This window comes from Dendrobates tinctorius, unplaced genomic scaffold, assembly GCF_039654945.1.
Source record: "Dendrobates tinctorius isolate UK_male_01 unplaced genomic scaffold, ASM3965494v1 ptg000040l, whole genome shotgun sequence".
NCBI lineage: Eukaryota > Metazoa > Chordata > Amphibia > Anura > Dendrobatidae > Dendrobates > Dendrobates tinctorius.
This window is the reverse complement of record NW_027361708.1, coordinates 16,839,244-16,856,190: the sequence shown is the minus strand read 5'-3', so window position 1 is coordinate 16,856,190 and position 16,947 is coordinate 16,839,244. Positions and strand designations below refer to the sequence as shown.

Sequence of the window (16,947 nt, the reverse complement as noted above, 5' to 3'; positions counted from 1 at the left end):
TGCACAAAGCAGAGATAGACAAAACCAGATCAAATGCAAACAGAATAGCAAATGAACCACTTAGCTGAACCATGCAGGGACAGAGCAGGAGACATCAGACCTCAGCAGGCACAGGAAGAAAATCACCAGCAGGGATAGAGGGAGTCAGCTGTCTTAAATCCCAATCTGAAACCCCAGATCTCCAATCGCCATCCTCATTATCAGGTGGCTAGCCTCTGTCAATAAGATCAACTCCACTACCTCCAGAGGGAGCCCAGAAAGAGAACTCGCATCCCCTCTGTCAATCTGACCAGCTCCACTACCTTCAGTAATAGCCAGAGGGAGACCGGAAAGAGAATTCACAACAGTACCCCCCCTTGAGGAGGGGTCACCGAACCCTCATCCACGCCCCCAGGCCTGTCAGGATGGGCCCGGTGAAAAGCACGAACCAATTTTTCGACATGAATGTAAGAAGCAGAGACCTAAGAATTATCCTCCTGGCCATAAACTTTCCATTTGAACAAGTACTGGAGTCTCCGTCTAGCCAAATGAGAATCCAATATTTTCTCTAACTCATACTCCAAATTGCCTTTAACCAATACAGGGTCAGTGGGCGCCGCCATGGGAACTACTGGCTCCACAAACCTCTTCTACAAAGATTTATGAAACACGTTATGAATCTAAAACGTAACTGGAAGAGCCAAACGGAAAGAAACGGGATTAAGGATTTCCAAAATCTTATAAGGTCCAATGAATCTTGGCTTGAATTTTGGAGATGCAACCTTCATAGGAATATTCTTTGAAGACAACAAAACCATATCACCCACTTTAAACCGAGGACCAATGGTCCTATGCCGGTTGGAAAACCGTTGGGCTTTTTCCTGAGAGTGGGACAACTTATCCACCATTTGGTCCCAAATCTGCTGCATTCTCTCTACCACAGAATCCACACTTGGGCGGGCCGAAGATTCCACCTGCCCTGAAGAAAATCGAGGATGAAACCCAAAGTCACAGAAAAAGGGCGACATCAAAGTGGCAGAACTAGCACTATTGTTTAGCGCGAATTCAGCCAAGGGCAAAAATGAGACCCAGTCATCCTGATCAGCAGATATGAAACATCTCAAATAGGACTCCAAAGTCTGGTTTGTTCTCTCAGTCTGCCCATTGGTCTGAGGATGAAATGCAGAGGAGAAAGATAACTGAATTCCCAGTTTGGAACAAAAAGCTCTCCAAAATCTCGAAACAAACTGGACTCCTCTGTCTGACACAATGTTCTCAGGAATCCCGTACAACCGAACCACCTGTTGTAAAAACAAGGGCACCAACTCAGAAGAAGATGGCAACTTTGGGAGTTCTCTGAGAGACAGGAATATCAGAAATAAAATCCATTGAGATATGGGTCCATTGCCTCCTGGGCACCGGCAGGGGCATCAACAACCCACTAGAACGAGAACAGGGCTTGGACCGAGAACAAGTCCCACAGGACTGCACAAAATTCCTGACATCACGAGATAAGGCAGGCCACCAAAAAGACCGACTCACCAAATCTCTGGTACCAAAAATACCTGGATGACCAGCCAACGCGGAGCAATGAATTTCAGACATTACTCTTTTCCTGCACTGGTCAGGGACATACAATTTTCCCATAGGGCAACGTTCAGGTTTGTCCTCCTGAAATTCCTCCAGGGCACGTCTCAAATCGGGTGAGATGGCGGAAAGAACTACACCCTCATTTAGAATGGTAGTAGGCTCGGTCACATCAAGAGAATCCGCAAAGAAACTCCTAGAAAGGGCGTCTGCCTTAACATTCTTAGTGCCCGAAAGAAAAGAGACCACAAAATTAAAACGCATGAAAAACAAGGCCCACCTAGCCTGTCTAGGATTCAAGTGCTTGGCTGATTCAAGATAAATCAAATTCTTGTGGTCGGTGAGGACCACAACTTTTTTTTTTTTTTTAATTAGTTTTTTATTAAATCAATCACAGAAAGATTTCTTTTCTCTTTTTTTTTTTTAATTAGTTTTTTATTAAATCAATCACAGAAAGATTTCTTTTCTCTTTTTTTTTTTTAATTAGTTTTTTATTAAATCAATCACAGAAAGATTTCTTTTCTCTTTTTTTTTTTTAATTAGTTTTTTATTAAATCAATCACAGAAAGATTTCTTTTCTCTTTTTTTTTTTTAATTAGGACCACAACTTGATGTCTAGCTCCCTCCAACCAATGCCTCCACTCTTCAAATGCCCATTTCATGGCCAACAACTCCCGATTCCCCACGTCATAGCTACGTTCAGATGGGGAGAATTTTCGAGAAAAGAAGGCACAGGGATTCATCTTAGAAATCACCGGATCTCTTTGGGACAAAACGGCTCCTGCCCCAATCTCAGAAGCATCTACCTCCACCTGAAATGGGAGTGAGACATCAGGTTGCCGTAGAACCGGAGCAGAAGTGAATCTCCGCTTAAGCTCCTGAAATGCCAAGACTGCCTCTGGAGACCAATTCACCTCATCAGCGCCCTTTTTTGTCAAATCAGTCAGTGGTTTAACAATACCAGAAAAATTACTTGTAAATTTACGGTAGAAATTAGCAAAACCCAAAAACTTCTGGAGAGCCTTCAAATAAGTGGGTTGAACCCAATCATAAATGACCTGTATCTTGGCCGGCTCCATTTCAATAGCAGACGGGGACAAAATGAATCCAAAAAATGAAATCCTTTGTACACCAAAGAGGCACTTCGATCCTTTAACATACAGAGAATTTTCCCTCAAAATCCGGAACACAGTCCGGACATGTTCCACATGAGAATCCCAATCACTGGAAAAGATCAAAATATCATCCAGATAAATGATCAAAAACTTATCCACAAAGTCCCGGAAAATATAGCTCATAAAAGATAAAAGATTGGAAGACAGAAGGCGCATTAGTGAGCCCAAAAGGCATCACCAGGTACTCAAAATGTCCCTCCGGAATATTAAACGTCGTCTTCCATTCATCCCCGTGCTTGATGCGAATAAGATTATACGCCCCCCTGAGGTCAAGCTTGGTAAACCAACAGGCACTTTTAACTCTGGAAAATAAATCAGAGGTAACGGGTACTGATATTTAACAGTGATTTTGTTAAGGGAACGATAGTCAATACATGGCCTTAATGAACCATCTTTCTTGGCCAGAAAAAAAACCCAGCACCTAAAGGTGAAGAAGATGGTCTAATATGACCTTTCTCCAATGACTCCTTGATATAAGATCGCATAGCATCATGTTCGGGTACCGATAAGTTGAAAAGCCGACCCTTGGGAAATTTACACCCGGGCATTAACTCAATTGTACAGTCATAACTCCTATGAGGAGGCAAAGACGCAGACATACTCTCACTAAATACATCAGAAAAATCAGCCAAATAGTCAGGAATATCATGAGACTGGGGAGAGGTGGAGAAAACAGGAGTGTCACTAAGAACACATTGACAACCCCAACTCACCACAGACACAGATTTCCAATCCAAAACAGGATTACGAGTTTGCAGCCAAGGAAAACCCAGAACAATAGTATCATGCAAATTATGCAGCATCAAAAATTTACAATTTTCTTGGTGGTCCGGAGCGACCCGCATTATCCCCTGGGTCCAAAACTGGGGTTTATTCTCTGCCAAAGGAGTAGCATCAATACCCCTCAAAGGGATAGGAGTCCACAGGGGTATCATGAGAAAACCATAACGTTTAGCAAAGTCCAAATCCATCAGATTCAAAGCTGCTCCTGAATCGACAAAAGCCTTAGCGGAAAATGTAGACAAGGAGCAGATCAGGGTAATCGCCAAAAAGAACTTAGGCTGTACACTGCCCACAGCAAATGTGTGAGCAAAACACTTTTCTCGTTTAGGACAGGCAGAAATAGTATGAGAGGCGTCCCCACAGAAAAAACACTTATTACGCCTTCTAAACTCCTGACGTTGCGCCCTAGACAAAACCCTATCGCATTGCATGGGTTCAGAAGTTCGCTCGAAAGGTGGCAATGCCTCTAGTGTAGTTTTACGTTCACGTAAGCGTCTATCAATTTGAATGGCCAATGAAATAGAGTCATCAAGACCAGAGGGAACAGGAAATCCCAACATAACATCTCTAATGGTTTTTGCCAAACCCTTCCGAAAGAGAGATGCTAGGGCATCGTCATTCCATTTAGAAAAGGCCGCCGACTTTTGAAATTTTTGACAATATAACTCTGCAGAATCCTGACCCTGGTTCAATGCCAATAAGGTTTTCTCAGCTTGATCAATAGCATTAGGTTCATCATACAACAACCCCAAGGCTTGAAAAAATGCATCCACGTAGCCAGAATAGGATCTCCAGGTGTCAAAGAAAAGGCCCAATCCGGGGGATCACCGCACAGCAGGGAGATGACAATTTTAACCTGCTGCACAGAGCTCCCCGATGAGTAAGTTTTCAAAGCAAAAAATAGTTTACAATTATTCTTAAAATTCAAAAATCTAGACCGATCCCCAGAAAACACATCAGGAGTAGGGATTTTTGGTTCAACAGTAGATGATTGTGCGAGATAGGCAGAAATTCCCCGCACTTCAGCAGCGAGCTGCTCAACACGATCAGACAATTGCTTAGTCTCCATTTAGACAAAAAATATCCTCCTACAGCCCCAGAAAAAAAAAGAGAAAAATATATATATATATAAAAAAAAAAATTCTGACACTTTTTTTTTTTAATTCTTTCCTTCTTTAGAGTACCCTAGAGTCTACAGTTAGGCTGGTGATTCTGTTATGATTGGGTCACCGAGGAGGATAGCAGGCCCAGGCTAAGCCACAAAAAACCAGAGCGGTTGGTAACTAAGCAGATTGCAGACCCCTGATCCTATCCAAACAACTAGCAGTAGCCGTGGAGCGTACCTACGATGATCCTAGACACCTCGGCACAGCCGGAGAGCTAACAATGCCTAAAGCAAGAAAGGGGAAATCTAAACTGCCCCGGAGCAGACCCCAAAGGAATAGATAGCCCCCAAACAAATATTGGCAGTGAGACAAGATGAAAACACAAACACAGGCAGGAAAATAGACTGAGCAAATGATGGGGCCCACACTGACTAGACAGGACAGGAAAGGAAAGACACTGTCTGCAATCATGCAAGAAACATGCAAAAAGTCCAACACGTCTGATGCACAAAAAACACAACTTCGCCCCCACTATTTCAGCACTCTGGTATATTCTGAAAGCAAAGCAAAAAGAGACCAATACAACAGGGGACAAAACAAACTGGCACAAGCAGTAACACATGGGCGGCGATTCAGGACAGCCCCAGCCGGAGCTGGCTGACCCGCACAAAGCAGATATAGACAAAACCAGATCAAATGCAAACAGAATAGAAAACGAACCACTTATCTGAACCATGCAGGGACAGAGCAGGAGACATCAGACCTCAAAAGGCACAGGAAGAAAATCACCAGCAGGGATAGAGGGAGTCACCTGTCTTAAATCCCAATCTGAAACCCCATATCTCCAATCATCATCCTCATTATCAGCTGTCAAGCCTCTGTCAATCAGATCAGCTCCACTACCTCCAGTAACCACCAGAGGGAGCCCAGAAAAAGAACTCGCAACCCCTCTGTCAATCTGACCAGCTCCACTACCTTCAGTAATAACCAGAGGGAGGCCAGAAAGAGAATTCACAACACCTTATCCAGCGGTGGGTGCAGCAATTCCCACACAATTTTCCCACTCAACCCCAGGACAGAGGGCATTCACAGGGATCAATCGGTGTGTTTTTCCCTTGGTAGGCCCTAAATCTGTGAGTGTATCCTGAGGTACTCTTACACAGCTTGTACAGTTTAATTCTGGACCTGGCCCTCTTAATGGGCCAGGTATTGTTAGAATTTTAGACTCCCTTTGAAATGAACTAGAGATTTATCTATACAGATGTTCCTTTGGGGGTTGTACGCTTCAGCAAATTGTCTGCTGAAGTGGTCAACTACTGACCAAATTTTAAATACACGATCAAAGTTAGGATCGTCCTAGGGAGGACACTGTGGGCATTATCACTATAATGCCAACATTTTTGGATCGCTTCAAATTGTGTCCTTGTCATGGCCTTACAGAAAACCGCAGTGCTGTAGAGTATATTAGTACTCCAGTATTGTCAAAGATCTGATTTTCTAACTATTCCTATTCGCCAAAATATCATCATCTCTGCTGCATCTACTGGGGTCCATCTGGTGTATGATGACGTGGGATTTTGGATTAAAAATTGATGAGCATACAGGTTTGTCTGGACCACCATAACATTTTTTATTTCCTCGCTGACAAATAATTTGAAAAAAAAAACAAATTGAGGCCTGTAACATCAAATTGGATTCCTGAGTTGCGCATGAAATCTGGAATAACAGTCGGATAATTTTCGGGCTGGGGGGGTTTAGTCCATATGGGATCCATTGCTTTAGGGTTTGCCTGGGTACTAGGGTGTTAGGGTTTGTGAATCGCAGCAAATCTAAATTATGAAAAGGTGCGATCACAACCCGGGGGCCACCATGCAGAGATGGTATACTGCTGCTAAACAACAACGGACGGCGAGTAGTAAAATGCTCGCTTGACACCAGCGGGTAACCACTGAGCCGGTGTGATAGGAAACGGGCTCTGTTACTGCACAGAGTCCGCAGAAACCAATACCGAAGCCTGTTAATCCTCACAGGCTATGGCTAGAGGAGCGCTAGCATGAGGTCACTGCTTCTGAGACACGAGAAGCATGCCCCTCTAGACCCACTAGCGCCTGGAACCGCTACTACGGAGCCAGCGAAAATTCCCCCTGGAACGCTGTGCCCTGTTAAACGTCGCAGGGTGCAGCAAGCATTAGCCTACCGCTCTGAGCGTGTACTGCGTCTGCACTTGCAGTCACCACTAACCAGCCTGAGCTTAGTGCTGGAAAGCACACTATCTGTGCACAGTGCCATACAGATGGACGCTACAACATAGGCGGTGCTGTGATGCCTTGCCTGACTGGTGCCCACTGGCACTAACGGATGAGTGAGCTGAATGCACTGCGCTAGGCAGTACCAGTACTAAGTGCTGACTCTAACCTCTAAACTCTGTTAACACGCGTATCAAAGGGAAGGGGGTTCATAATGAGTCATTCACCTGTATCATACATCCATCATCACACACACACACCACTATAAACATAAGAACTAATATCTATCATAGCGCACGGCAGGGCGGCCATGCGAGGCTTTTATAGCCACAACCATCCGGGACCTTCCTGATGATCCAATCAGCGCAGGAGCAGGACCTGAGCGAGTGACCTCCGATCTCCAATGAGAGATCGTCCAACGGGCATGCTCAGTGGACCGAAAGGAGGACTTAGTCCCTGGAATAGCTCGCTGCTGACCAGCATGCTTTGCTATAGCTGGACCAGAGGTGGCAGCAGCAACCAAACTCGCAATGCTAGTCTGAGCAGAGCGCCGGGATCGGTGAGTCTGCTGAGTAACCTCCTCTGTGGCCGGAGAGGAATGGGAGACTGCTGGAGACAAGGCTTGGGATTCCTGCTGTGCAGCAACTGGAACCTGACGCCTAACATAGGGTGTCTTGTTGGGGGTCCAACTTCACTAGATAAGGAATAGAAGAACGTGGGAGCTTCCTCACTGGCTGAATCCGTGTCGGAGGCAAGGAAAGTGTATGATTCCTCTGGTTAATAGCGCCTTCCAGACAAATGGGCTGTTTTAGTCTTCAGAACACTGGGGATGTGTGTGGAAATGGTGCTTTTACACGTGAATTGCATGGGGCTTGAGTAAATGGTACTATTTATTATATAAAGTAGAGGATAAAAGTTAAAAGGAAAAATATAGAAGAAACAAAATGAAAAGAAAAATCAGTACATGTAAAATAAAGTTTGTATGAAATAATTAGTGATGTTCACTACACTAGTGCTGACACTACAACTCCCAGCAGTGCCAGACAGTGCGGGGATCAGTAATAGACATGACCTGTCCAGCTATGGTGACACTACAACTCCCAGCAGCCCCAGACAGTGCAGGGATCAGTAATAGACATGAACTGTCCAGCTATGGAGACACTACAACTCCCAGCAGCCCCAGACAGTACAGTGGATCAGTAACAGACATCACACAAAAACCCATCTGAGGCTATGTGCACACGTTGCGGAATTGCCCCTGAGATTTCCGCGGGAAATATGCGAGAAAACCGCATTTTAATTCCCGCCTATTTCCCGTGGAAAAACTAGCGATTTGCAAGCGTAATTAGCTTGCAGAATTCTAGTGTTTTCGAAGCAAACTGTAGCATCACTTGGAAAACTGATTTGACAGGTTGGTCACACTCGTCAAACATAGTGTTTGACTAGTGTGAGCAACTCTTTACTATTGAGGCTGCCTATGCGGCATCAGTAATAAAAAGATCTAATGTTAAAAATAATTTAAAAAAAAAAAAAAAAAATGGTGTTTTTCTCACCTTCCGGCGTCCCGCGCAGCATTCCCGATCATCGCGATGCTCCCGGCAGGTCTCATTCCCAGTGATTTATTGCGACAATGACCTTTGATGAGGTCGCGGTCTCACGAGACCGCAACGGTATCGCGAGACTGCGACGTCATCAAAGGTCATTGTCACAATGCATCACTGGGAACGGGAGTTGCCAGGAGCATCGCTGAGGCCTGGTAATGCTGCGAGGGACATCGGAAGGTGAGAATATGACGATTTTTTTTATTTTAATTCTATTTTTTACAGGGATATGGTACCCAGAGCCCGGAGGACAGTCTCCTCTCCTCCGGACCGTGGGTACCATCCGCAAATGTTCTGCTTACTTTTTGCATGGTGGGCACAGCCACATACGGGAAGTAAGCAGAACAATGCATTCCTATGTATGCGATTCCGCACAAAGAATGAGCATGCTGCGTATTTTTCCGCGATGCAATTCCGCTGCGGAAAAATCCGCAGCATTAGCACAGCATTGCGGAATCACATAGGATTGCATGGGCTGCTTTTTTTTTTGCGTTTTCGTGGCAAATTCGCGTGTTTAAAATCGCCACTTAAACGCAAAAAAAAGCTACATGTGAACTCAGCCTAACCGTTTGTGTGTGGGGATTTTTGTGTGTTTTTTAACTGTGATAGATTTTATGGATTACAGATGATTCCAATTAAAAGTGGACTGCTTCTTTGTTTGTATAAGGAATTTTGTACCCTGTGTATCTATTGGTGTGACATATGTTCTACCATGTCTATGGCTCTCCATGAGTCCTACTTTAAAATCATATCGAGATGGTACTATTCGCCATCTCATCTAGCTTTTATCAACCCTTCCACCTCCCCTCTCTGTTGGAGGGATTGCGGGCATCATGGTAGCCTTTCCCATTTATTTTGGTTTTGTCCACGTCTTCGGCATTTTTGGGACGACATCTCCTCTCTTATTTCTCATATTTTAAATCAATCAGGTTTTTCACTGACTCCTCAGTTCGCCCTGCTCTCGTTGGATGCAAGTCGTTTGAATCCTTCTGTTAGGAAATTGGTTATTCATTTACCTTTGGTTTCTAAAAATGAAATTGCGTTTTATTGGAAATCCACTCGAGTGCCCTCTTCACTCGATATTATTGCAAAGCTGACTTTACATAAGTCATATGAGCAAAAATTGGCGTTGCTGAATGGCTGTCTTCCTTCCTTTATAAAGAAATGGTCTCGCTGGCAGGAAATGTTTCCATGAGTTCTTATTATTACTATTTATAGTCTGGTTGTGTATTTTTATTTTTTCTTTCATGTTATGGCTGTGGTCATTCGCGCGACGTCATCGCGAATTACCGCGAGACGTCGCGATCCCGCGAGAACTGACGTCATCGCGGGCATTTTCGCAAAGGATTACTGGGAACGGATGCGCGGGAGGCCGGAGGGTGAGAATAACACTATTTTTTTTTTTTTTTTTACATTCTATCTTTTCCTATTGATGCTGCATAGGCGGCCTCAGTAGTAAAAAGTTGGTCACACTCATCAAACACTATGTTTGACGAGTGTGACCAACCTGTCAATCAGTTCTCCAAGCGATGCTACAGATCGCTTGGAAAACGCTAGCATTTTGCAAGCTAAATACGCCTGCAAAATGCTAGTTTTTCCGCAGGAAAAGCGCGGGAATTTAAAATGCGATTTTTCCCGCGGACTGGAATTCCGGAATTCTCGCGGTAATTTCCGCGAGAGTTCCGGTACGTGTGCACTTAGCCTTAAGGGTTAGCTGGGCTAATTTATGAGATGGCTGCCTCACCTTATGGATACTAAGTAGGTGGGATGACTAAGGCATTTTTTGTGCTGTGTGCCAAACTTTAGGTGTCTACTGCAGCACATCTTTTCATTATATGTGTCAGTTTCACTATTTGTATGGTTACAATAAAATATTTTTGCTATTCTTTTCTAAACTCCTATGTTAGAAAATGTTCCCGCCATCACTGCCTGTGGGCGGAGCGTAGGAGAATAAAGGCCGGCATTGGCGGCGAGCCCGCTGACGTCACTGGCGGTGGGCGGGGCGCAGGAGCCTGGAGGACGCGTACGCAGGTCTTCTGTGTGCGGCTGATGGGGCGGAGAGAGGGGGGACAGTGAGGGACGACAGGTCTCCTGCTCCCCAGGCCGCCATACAGAAGAGCTGCGCCAGCAGATCCCGGGCGCCGCAGTCCCAGCTCTGCAGCCCCGCAGGAGGCCGGAGCGCGGCCACCAATCACAGCCCGCGCAGCTCCACCTAGGGGAGGCCGTGGGTTTTGCCGTCTCCATAGCGCCGCCTCCCTCCCTGTCCCTGCTCGCCGCCTCCTCCCGCTTTTACTATCGGCTTTCACAGCTCCCATTTACACACTGGCGGGGGGGAGGGAAAACAAGAAAATAATAGAGAAGGCCACAGAAGAGCAAACAATAACAATCGGAACAATAGCGGCGAGGAGCCGGCATCTCCGGGAGGGCGCGCACACAGGTAAGCGGCCGAGCACGGCGCTGGCAATGAATGGCCGCTCCGGAGCGCACGGACACAGCAGGCGCCTAATGAGGGTCGCGCCCCCCCCCCCCGGTGTCCGGGACGGACGTGTGCCCCGGCCGGGGGCTGCCTCACTGCCGCCGGGTGAGAGGCCCCGGTGCTGCGGGGAGCTGCCATCTTCTCGGTGGCTTCTCCCTCTGTGAGACTGAAGTGCGGGCTCCGCGCGCTTCCCGCCCTCGGGTACGGTGACCCCCACAGAGCGGAGCGTGGCCGGAGGGGGCGCTGCAGCCTGTGGGCGGGCTGAGGGGCGCCTGTGCCCCTTACCTGCCAGGAGCGCCCCCTTCTATAGAGCTCTGGATAATCCGGATTGCAGGCTGTGGGGTGGCTGGTCTTGGAGTTAGGCCGTGGCCCCTGCACTGGCTCCGTGCCATCCTGTGAGGTGCCCCTGTACCTGGAGGGCTTCCCTCGCCTTCTCGTGGCTCGCCCTGTGCACTTGCACTTTTTTTGCCCGTTCCCTTCCTTGCTGTCTTATAACTAATCCCTCCTGAAACCGTCTATCATTTTCCCGGCTCACGTAGGGAGCAGCAGGCGGTGTCGCTCCTCGGGTTATTGGTGCAGGGTTTACCACTTCCTCGTTCGTTTTAGGCGGTGTGCACGTTGCAGATTTGCCTTTATAAAATTGTGCGCAGATTCTGACTCGGTAGAAAACACCGTTGAAAATCTGTGCCGTTTTGTCTGCAGATTTACAAGCTAAATATATATTTAAAAAAAAAAAAAATTGATGTCATTTCCTTGTCCAACCTCTTCCTTTACATGCTCCATTGAAGACCCATAATATCATAACAAACCAAGTATATATATGTTTGTGTAAGCATTATATTTCATCTAACATGCGCTATACTGCCATATAGTGCTTACATACCGCCATATGGTGTATGAAACGCAATATTTGTTTTTTTTAAATTGCGTGGGCTCTCAAGTAATTTTCATATCCAGCAGAGTGAGGGCAGATGTCAATTTTCTGGGAAGGAGCCAATAGCCATAAAGGTTCCCAGGCTATTAATATCAGCTCACAGATGTTTGCTTAGCCATTACTGGCTAGCTTACAGGGGAACCCCAGAAAAAAATTGACATGGGGGGCCCTATAAAATCGAACCAGCAAAGACTAGGCAGACAGCTGCAGGCTGATATTAATAGCCTGGGAAGGGGCCATGTATATTGGCACCCTCCAGGCAAAAAACATCAGCTCTCAGCCACCCCACAAATGGCACTTCTTATAGATGCACCAATTCTGGCACTTAGCTGCTCTCTTCCCACTTGCCCTGTAGCCATGGCAAGTAGGGTAGATGTCACCTTTGTATTGTCCGGTGACATAAAGCCCACAGATTAGTAATGGAGAGGCATCAATAAGACAACTGTCCATTACTAATCCCCTATAGTGATATGGTATATAATGACACAGCCAGAATGAAGCCCTTTTATTACTCTTAATTTACCACACTTACTGCATCACCTAATCCTCGACTCCCTCATCTCCTGCAACAAAAATAAAATGGTAAACTAGCACAAATACTCCCTGTCCAACGTAGTCCTAAATAACGAGTGTCCTACGACTATCCCACGTGTAGAACAGTCACGTCAGGCGATGTGACCGCTCTGCCCAGCTTTCAGTGATACAGTGACAGGAGATCGTTACTCCTGCAGTGCATCACTGAGAGTTCTCCGTAGTTTGTGCGCTCACTCTACAGCACTACCGCTGTGTGAGAATTTTCTCAGCAGCGGTGCCGCAGGTGACAGCATGAACTTCAGTGACCTCTGACGGCACAGTGATACACTGACAGGAGGAGATCCTCCTGCAGTGTAGACTGCGGGAGGACCACCTCTTGTCAGTGTATCACCGCAGGCTGGGTAGAGCAGTCACATCTCCCGATGTGACCGTTCTACACATGAGATCGTCGTGGGACACTCTTTATTAAATGGACTATGGCGGAAAGTTAAGTATATGTTGGTTTTATTTTTGTTGCAGGAGATTGAGGGTGTCAGGGATTAGGTGTTTGAGTATGAATGTGTTTTGTTTTTTTTTTTTACAATTGATCACAGTAACCGGACGATGGGACTACTACTGTCTCATCGTCGGCTTATGATGTCACTGTTATATGTGACAACAGACATAGCCGGATGGGAGTAGTCCTCCTATCAGACGATGCCTGCCTACACACACACATTCTCTGCTCACACACTCTTCCTCTCCGTAGTGTTTTTGGCACGCAACTCCGCAGACCTTTTTACATCTGCAGTTTTGCTGTGGATTTGACCTATGCAATGTAAGTCAGTGGGTGCAGAAACGCTGCAGATCCGCGAAAAGAATCGACATGCTGTGGAAAATAAAACGCTGCGAATCTGCGTGGAATTTTCCGCAGCATGTGAACACAAATTCTGAATTCCCATTGATTAACATTGGTTGGGCAATACATTGCGGATTTGGTGCATTTCTGTGCGGGAAAAAACGCTGCGGATCCGCATAACAATCTGCAACGTGGCACACAGCCTTAGAATACAAATAATATTAAAATACAAACAATGTTTGCGGTCATGTTGTTTTTGCATGTAACATAAATATGTGCACAATAGAATTAGTTCCTGTAACCATGCTCACTCTTACTGCTTCCCATCCTTCTACAATTACATTTTTATAGATTTGACAGATTAAAAATGATAAAAGTAGCTGTTCCGGGTGTCACTTTTACAGGCTGCAAAGGTGACATTATGAATAAACCACTTGTGACGCGTGAGTCAGTTACTAGGCTCGGCAGTAATGTCGCTGTAGACCCCACGAAAGCCCTGATCTCAGTGATTGGTTGCCGTGCTTAAAGGGAACCTGTCACCAGTTTTGGCTGATATGAAGTAAGGCCGCCACCTTTTAGGGCTTATATACAGCATTCTATAATGCTGTATATCTGCCCACAGCCCGACCTATAAGAGAAGAAAAATAACTTCTTATACTCACCTGTGGGGTGTGCTTGACCTAGGGGTGTCGCAGGTCTTGGTCCGGTGCCGCCCATCATTTTGTGGCCATCCGCTTTCTTGCTTCTTGTGGATGACGCATCCCTGCATCATCCGCACAGTCTGCTCGGCATCGCGCTCCTGCGCAGGCGTACTTCTCTGACCTTTTGAGGGCAGAGAAAAGTACTGCAGTGCGCAGGTGCTGGGAAAGGTCAAAGGGCCACGGCGCCTGCGCACTGCAGGTCTGTGAGAGCCAGAAATCTTGCATGTTTTTAGGTGACCAAATACTTTCCACCATAATTTGCAAAATAAATCTTGCCAAATCAGACAAGGTGATTTTCTGGATTTGTTTTCTCATTTTGCCTCTCATAGTTGTGGTCTACCTCTGATGTCAATTAGAATCATAGAATCATAGAATCATAGAATCATAGAATCGTAGAGTTGGAAGGGACCTCCTGGGCCATCTGGTCCAACCCCCTGCTCAAAGCAGGATTCGCTAAATCATCCCAGTCAGATGTCTGTCCAGCCTCTGTTTGAAGACTTCCATTGAAGGAGAACTCACCACTTCTCGTGGCAGCCTGTTCCACTCATTGATCACTCTAACTGTCAAAAAGTTTTTTCTAATATCTAATCTGTGTCTCCTCCCATTCAGTTTCATCCCATTGCTTCTAGTCTTTCCTTGTGCAAATGAGAATAAAGTTGATCCTTCTACAATGTGACAGCCCTTTAGATATTTGTAGACAGCTATTAAGTCTCCTCTCAGTCTTCTCTTTTGCAAACTAAACATTCCCAAATCCTGCAACCTTTCCTCATAAGACAGGGTTTGCAGACCGGTCACCATTCTGGTCGCTCTTTTCTGAACTTGCTCCATTTTTTTGATGTCTTTTTTAAAATGTGGTGCCCAAAACTGGACACAATATTCCAGATGAGGTCTGACCAAAGAGGAGTAGAGGGAAATAATGACTTCACGTGATCTAGACTGTATGCTTCTGTTAATACATCCTAGAATTGCATTTGCCTTTTTTGCTGCTGCATCACACTGTTGACTCATATTCAGTCTGTGATCTATTAGTATACCCAAGTCTTTTTCACATGTGCTGTCACTTAGCCCTATTCCTCCCATTCTATATATGCTTTTTCCATTTTTATTGCCCAGATGTAGTACTTTGCATTTCTCCCTGTTAAAAACCATTCTGTTAGTTGCTGCCCACTTCTCCAGTTTATTTAAATCTTTTTGAATCCTCTCTCTCTCTTCTCTAGTATTAGCTATCCCTCCTAGCTTTGTGTCATCAGCAAATTTAATCAGTTTACCCTCAATTCCTTCATCTAAATCGTTGATAAAGATGTTGAACAATACAGGGCCCAGGACAGAGCCCTGTGGTACCCCACTTGAGACATTCTTCCAACTGGATGTGCAGCCATTTACGACCACTCTTTGGGTCCGATCACTAAGCCAGTTATGAATCCACCTAACAGTTGCCTTGTCCATTCCATACTTACTCATTTTTTCAATAAGGATTGTATGAGAGACTTTGTCAAATGCTTTGCTGAAGTCAAGATATACTATATCTACAGCATTTCCTTGATCCACCCAATCAGTGATACCGTCATAGAAGGAAATTAAGTTAGTCTGACATGACTTATTAGTTACAAACCCGTGCTGACTCTGTTTAATCACTTCATTCTTATCCAGGTATTGACATACATGTTGTTTAATAATTTGTTCAAAGATCTTTCCTGGTATAGAAGTCAGACTCACCGGCCTATAGTTACCTGGGTCCACCTTCTTCCCCTTTTTGAAGATAGGAACAACATTTGCTCTTCTCCAGTCTTCTGGCACTTCTCCTGTTCTCCAAGAATTTTCAAAGATTATAGAGAGGGGTTCAAAAATTTCTTCTGCTATCTCCTTCAGTACTCTGGGGTGTAATTCATCTGGACCTGGAGACTTGAATTCATTTAGGCTAGCTAAGTGTTTCCTCACTATCTTTCTGTTTATAGATATCCTGGATTCTTCTATTCCCTTAATAGGACAGTGAATAACAGTTGATGTTACATTTCCTTTCTGAGAGAAAACAGATGCAAAATAGGAATTTAAAAGTTCAGCCTTCTCAACATCCTGTCTTACCATTTCATCATTTTCATCCTGTAAAAATCCTATAGCATCTTTGACTTTTCTTTTACTTTTGACATATCCCCAAAATCCTTTATTATTGCTTTTGACATCTCTTGCAAGCCTCAATTCATTTTCAGCTTTAGCTAATCTGATTTGTGCCCTGCAGGTTCTGCAGACAGCATTATATTCTTCTTTAGATATGCCTCCCTCTTTCCATTTTATAAACATTTTTTTCTTCCTTTTTAGCATGTGCTTAAGTTCTGTGTTCATCCATCCTGGTTTCCTTAACTGCTTCCTATTCTTCCCTCTTTTCGGAATTGTTAACAACTGTGCTTTGAGAATTTCATTTTTCAAGATTTCCCATCCTTCCTGGACATTTTTGTCTTTAAGGATATCCAGCCATTGGATCCCTCCAATTCTCTTTCTGAATCCCTTAAAATCTGCCTTTCTGAAATCTAACCTTGACGTCTGAGTCTTCACAGGTCTTCCGCCTCTAGTTATCCAAAATTCTAAAATAGCATGGTCGCTACCTCCTAGGGTCCCAGCCACTTTTACCTCCTCAACCATTTCCTCCCTGTTTATAAGGATTAGATCCAAGGTAGCAGTTCCCCTTGTTTTCTCCCTTACCTTTTGGAAGATAAAGTTGTCAGCAAGAGAGGATAAGAATTTCCTTGACCTGTTAGTTTTGCCTGAGAGAGATTCCCAACAAATGTCTGGATAGTTGAAATCTCCCATGACAACTATGTCATATTTTTTGGAGAACTTGGCCATTTGATGCATAAAGAGTTCATCCATAGCTTCAGCTTGCACAGGCGGCCTGTAGTAAATGCCTACAATGGTGTCCTTTCCATTGTTCTGTCCTTGTATTCTTACCCAAACAGTTTCCACAGAACTCCCAGTCTCTGAAGCTTCAATCT

At 45.0% G+C, this 16,947-nt stretch overlaps 1 protein-coding gene across 1 annotated transcript in view; it reads left to right on the top strand.

Annotated features, from left to right (window-relative positions):
• Window positions 1–10,460: 10,460 nt before the first annotated feature.
• Window positions 10,461–16,947, top strand: part of MACROH2A2 (macroH2A.2 histone) — a 64,185-nt gene continuing 57,698 nt past the window's right edge. The window contains exon 1 of the mRNA XM_073574851.1: window positions 10,461–10,914. The gene's annotated coding sequence lies outside the window, so the exon portion shown is untranslated. The remainder of the gene's footprint in view (window positions 10,915–16,947) is intronic.